The sequence below is a fragment of the Panthera leo genome, assembly GCF_018350215.1.
Source record: "Panthera leo isolate Ple1 chromosome Y unlocalized genomic scaffold, P.leo_Ple1_pat1.1 chrY_random_Un_scaffold_86, whole genome shotgun sequence".
Taxonomy (NCBI): Eukaryota; Metazoa; Chordata; class Mammalia; order Carnivora; family Felidae; genus Panthera; species Panthera leo.
In genome coordinates, this window is record NW_024962240.1 from 226,726 (window position 1) to 232,725 (window position 6,000).

Genomic DNA, 6,000 nt, shown 5'->3' on the forward strand with positions numbered 1-6,000 from the left:
GTAAGGAAACAATGGAAAGTGGCAGGCGGGATCAGAGTGTTAAACAGATATCCCATTATTGAGGTCATAGTCTGGTGGTTATACCTGCCTAGCCTGGAATATTCAGAACTGATGAGTTAGGGTGGAAAGAGGGCAGGATTAGCTTTCACTAGAGGTATTTTAGAGTCACCTAAAATATGATGAATAAGATGGGGATGTCACATCTTAAAAATATGCAATGTGAGAAATATGCACACTGGCTCAGTCAACGGAAGGATTCAGAGACTTGGAGCACAGTGAAGGGGGGGCTTTAATCAATGTTCTTGCAAGAGCAGGTGTCTGATGGATAGGCACACTCAGGGCAGTTACAGAAGGCAGTTTATTTCATGTACAGGTTGCTCCCCTGTTTTTCTCATTGTCTGAGTACTACAGATGTTACAGCCTTACCTGGCCATTGCCTATGTCCACGTAAGGTAAAAAGTAGTCTGACTGGACATTTCCTAAGGTGACGAAGAGACTTCAGTTCTTTGGTGCATGCTCATTGCAAGCCTACAAAAAATAAGCCCAGGAAACGGAGAGGGGAAGAAGAACCGGGAAGTGAAGTGTCTAAGGGTTTGGCACTCCATTATGGGGCGGGGGAGGTTCATACATATTTGTAAACCTACTGTTAACTAGACAGTACAGCTTTTATTTGGTGTTTCTGAAAATGAATCATCTATCTTGTGACATGCAGGACACACTGGGATTGGAGAATGGATTCAGAGGACAAAAAGATCTTGCATCATGAAGTTGGATTTGCAGAGCTGGAGAGGCCCAGATTTTATTCTGATTAGGGGAGGTCATTGTGAGAGGATCTCAGCAACTGGATACAGCCATTTTAGTACTAGAATCTGGAATGTCATTAGTATGGAACAGGGCTCCAGGGCTGAAAATTCCTGCTAGTAGTATAGCAGTAAGTTTGTCAAAACAATACTGGATTAGTAACTGGTTAGTGTGTAGAAGTGATGTGGTAGGTACTTTGAAAGACTGGGAATGCAATGATGGCAAAGAGGAGAGATAGGTCCTCACGAGTAGATAGTGGCTGGCATCTTACATTGTCAGGGGCTTACTGATGATTGGTTAAAAGTTAAGTGTAAGTGGCTCTTCTAGGTAGGGCAGGGAAACGTGGACAGGTTTTTTCCAGGCTGTCCCCACTGGTTGCTAAGTCTACCTCACGTAGTACCTTATTCCCTGTAGTTTGTTCCCTGGGTCTCCAGGAGAATGTAGGAAAAATTTATTTTCCCTGTCTCTGTATTCCTCCGCAGCTCTGTGACGTTATTTACTGTGCACTGAAACAAACCTAGATTCTTGGCCTGCTGCTCTGTGGCTTATGTAGTCTATAAAACCATCAAAAATTTCCACTTTGAGTAGAGGACAAAGAGAAGGATAGACTTCCATATTCATATCATTCACTCATTCATAGGTACTGACCCTGTCCTTGGACAGCTGAGAAAACATATCCCTGCTTTGTACCATTTGTCTCCTTAAGGCATATCTGCTTGGATGTGGGGTAGACCTCAAAAACCTCTTTCCAGTAGCCTGGGCAATCTGTGTCTGTGTACCTCAGTAGACTCTGTGTTTTCATGTACATAAATACAGTAATACCATAACTTGAATATTTTCATGTCCTGGTACTCTAATCAGTGTTTCAAGGACAGCACACCTAGTACCACCATTATGTAAAACGTATCAGGTGGCATATCCATTCCTGTAGTCATCTGTGCTTGCACTTAGTCTGCTTTACTTTTTTTTTTTTTTTTGCTCCTACTGCTGTACTCAGATCCACCCAAACTCATCTCTTGGGCCCTGAACTCTCAAAGCACTTCTTTCCTGTGCCTTCCTACAGCAGTCAGTAAAGAGAAGCTTTATTCATTTGCCGTGTGTGTGTGTGTGTGTGTGTGTGTGTGTGTGTGTGTGTGTGTGTTTCATACATGCATGTGTGGACTTGGAATTCTCATGTTTTGCCATTTAGTACCAAACAGAAGTCTGGAATTACTGAACTTGTTAATTTGGGAGTGGATGCACTTTAGCAAGGTAGAAGGAAAGGATGATGTGTTTCCCTTTGGAAAGAAAAGTGCTCAGTCAGCCTAATTGTTTTAATTGCTGTATTTGCACAGTGCATATAGGTGTGCCTTTAATTTTTGCATTGGTGTAGGACTCTGAATTCTATAAGGGTTAAAAAAATTTTTTTGATACTTATTTTTGAGAGAGAGAGACAGGGACAGAGTGTGAGCGGGGGAGGTGCAGACAGGAAGGTTGACACAGAATCTGAAGCAGGCTCCAGGCTCTGAGCTTTCAGCACAGAGCCCGACATGGGGCTCCCACTCAAGGGCCTCAAGATCATGACCTGAGTTGAAGTCAGATGCTCAACCACCTGAGCCACCCAGGTGACCCGAATTCTGTAAGGTTTTTAATTTGTTGGTCCGGTAGGTAGCTCTGACCAGGAAGCTAGGCAGTTTTTATGTCTGTGCTTATCTGAGTGTCCCCAGGAAACTTGGAGATGATCACGATTTTTATTTTAATGATGATAGATGTGGGCCTGGGAAAGGGGTTAGTAGAGTAAACAAACTAAATACGAACTGAAGATAATGGCTGGATAGGTGTTGTAGTCGTGGACTTTCAGCTGGGTCAGTGCTTTCTCATCCTATGAACTAGGTGGAAGCCAAGCTTCAGCACTGTACACAAATGGCCTGGGAATTGCGAGGCTTGTAAAGCCCAGAGTTACCGTAATTGATTGAGCTAGTGAAGCTTAAATTCTACAGGTGTGGAAAGGGAAAGGGAGTGGTCATGCCTTCCCGGGCTGTGGGTATGTATTAAATAGACTCGTATTTGTGTAGCACCTTGCACAGGGTTAGATCTGCAACAGTGGAAATAATTGACACTTAATTGTTTTGTCAAGTCCTTTGTGATCATTTAACTCATCCTGCCCTCTTATCAGCTCTGTCAGGTGTAGGAATATGCTATAATTACTCCCATTTCACAGGGGATGCATCACCTCACATCTAAGGTGGAGGGGACAGTATTTGAACTCAGCACTTTCTTGTACCACAGAGAGCTCAAGCTTAAGTTAACTTTGCTTAACATGCTCTTCTTTACCCACTTCCTGTGCATACCAGAAGCAATGCTAGTCGCAAGCAGGTAAACCTCACTCACTCCTTCCAGCCTAAAGAGAAAGGGGGGAGTGGAAGACTTATAGAGGGAATGTGGGAACTGATAAAAAGAGTAGCTCCTGGAGTCCATTTAGTGTGCACCATTAGGAGGTTTTCTAGTTTGGCTCTTGGTCCCTGTTCATACTTTACATTTACCCAAAATGTTGTCCTGAGACTCCTATGAGGTTTACAGTAACTTTCACATTTCGATAAGCTGATTAAAGTAGCAACTTTGGAAGGGGAACCCACTTAGTCACTTTTATTTTTTTTAATTTTTATTTATTTCTATTTATTCACTTTATCATTTTTAGGAGGTGATAGATACTCTGTGGGGAACCCGAGTTATGTGCGATGGGTGTTGTTCTACACAAATGTATTATACTTATTTGAACTAGCATAGTGTACCATTTGAAACCCCCAAAAAATCTCTTCTGGAGCATAGTAGGGCTTGGATAACCATTGGAGTGATTATTCATGTACTTGGTATGAGGCATTTTGAACAGCCCACAATCCTACATGATATTTGAATACCATCCTGTCTTGATGCTTACAGCTTTGCAGTGCAGGCTAAAGTTTGTGGTTGTGGTGACTCCACCTTTGGTCTTCTTTTTCAATGTTATCTTTTGCTATTCATTTCTTTTCTGGTTCCATACAAATTTTAGCATTGTTTGTTCCTAAAAGAAAGTAGCTCTGTGAAGAAAGCTGCTATTATCTCAATGTGTAGATTGCTTTGGGTAGTGTCAACATTTTAACAGCTTGTGGTCTTCCAGTGCATGGACCGCTTTTCCATTTCTTTGTGTCTTCTTCAGTTTCTTTCATAAGCTTTGTGTAGTTTTCAGCATACAGATCTTTTACCTCTTTGGTTAGGTTTATTCCTATTTTATGGTTTCTAATATAATTATAAACAACGTAATTATAAACAGGATCAATTCCTTGGTAATTCTTTCTGTTGTTTCATTATTGATGTATAGAAATGCAACTAATTTCTATACGTTGATTTTTGTACCCTGCGGCTTTGCTGGATTCATGTTATCAGTTCTAGCAGCTTTTTGGTGGGGTCTTTCAGGCTTTCCATGTAGAGTATTATGTCATCTAGGAAAAAAAGCAAATCTAGAAATGTGTAATCAAAGAAGTCTCATCTGAGGAAGTGAATTCTTGATTCCGATCTACCATGCTTAGAGCCAAACTGGGTGGACATTCAGTAGTTTCTTTTGTGACAGTAGAAACTTTTGTGACCTTGTTGCATGCCTAGTTATATTTTTACCTACCAGACATTTGTCTCCTCAACTTATGGGCAAAACCATTCATTTGTGGGCAGATACACATCCATTTGTGGAAACAAAAGCACAAATGCATAACTGTGCACTCAAATGTAGCATCCTACACACATACACACACACACACACACACACACACACACACACACACACACACACACCCCTACTTATCATTGAGTCACCTTCACCTCCCAGCAAGTTCAAGACTCTTGCTCGCTCTTCCCCTGGCCAAAGAGGTTGGCATGGCGGATACATTTTCAGTTCCTAATTGTATATAAAGCCAGACATGTTGGGTGCAATGTTCTATTTATGTTCAGTAGCCTAGTTTATCAGTTGTTTTCTTGTACTCTTCTGTTTTGCTGCAGCTTGTTTTATCTGCTTATTCTATCAATTCCAGATCACTTCCAATTTATCTGTTAAATTCTCCTTCAAGGAATTCAGTTTGGGCCATTTCCCCTTGTATATTTGCTAGTTTCACACTTAACTACTTTGTGACTGTTAAGACATGCAAATTAAAAGTACTATATCTCCCATGAATTTTATCCTTTTGTTTAGTATTCACATAGTGTTTTTAAGTTCGTTTTCACTTTTATGGTATCTGTAGGTCATAGCTAAATGGTGATAAACCTGAGCTATATTTGTGTTTTCAATACACTATACTTCTGGCTTTTTGTGTTGCCCATTTAAAGTTGATGTAATCTGTTGATGCATGTTACTTTTCAGTGGTGCTTTCTACTTGTCCATGCTTTTGAGTACAGTTTTTTTCCCCTGCCGCATTTCACATCTTTTGGATTGGCTAGTTTTTTTAATGATGCTGTCTTTTATTTCTCTTTCCTTAGTGAATTTAAGCCATTTCTCACTGTTATTTTAATGGTTACTGTTGAAATTACAGCATGAATATTGAAATCACCAAAGGTCAGAAGTACTTAGCTTTTTTGTCCTTTTCTAGGGAAGAAGAAGGGCTTGAGAATTCCACACTCCTCTCCCTTATACCCTATTGGCAAATGGCAGGTTTCTGGCCTTATTTTGGAAGATTATGTATTTATAATTATGATTTAGGACTTGGATTTTACCTGTATTAGACCTTTTCACTTAGTCTGACTCATCTACTCTTCTGTTTTTGTGATTGTTGTTTGTTTGTTTGTTTTGTTTTGCTTTGCTTTCCATGGTGAGTTCTCAGCAGTTTCTTCTCAGTAGCTTCCATTTCTAATTTTCTTTTCAACTTGAGTGTGTAAATAAATACATCCCTTAAACCCATTCCACTTGGTTCTTAATTTCATTCATTGCCTTATTTATTTTCTGAAAGATATTTTTATGATTGTTTTTCACATCTACTTGGTCACTTCTGCAAGATTCTTTTTGTCCTTGAAGATATCTTTTCACTAGTTTCGAGTTCTGAGGTCTGTGTGAGCCTGACTGTTGTAGGTAGTTTTCCTCTCCCACTCCTTCTCCGTCTCCTTCTCTCTCTCCCTCTCAAAATTTCTTTCTTTCTTTTCTTTCTTTCTTTCTTTCTTTCTTTCTTTCTTTCTTTCTTTCTTTCTTTCTTTCTTTCTTTC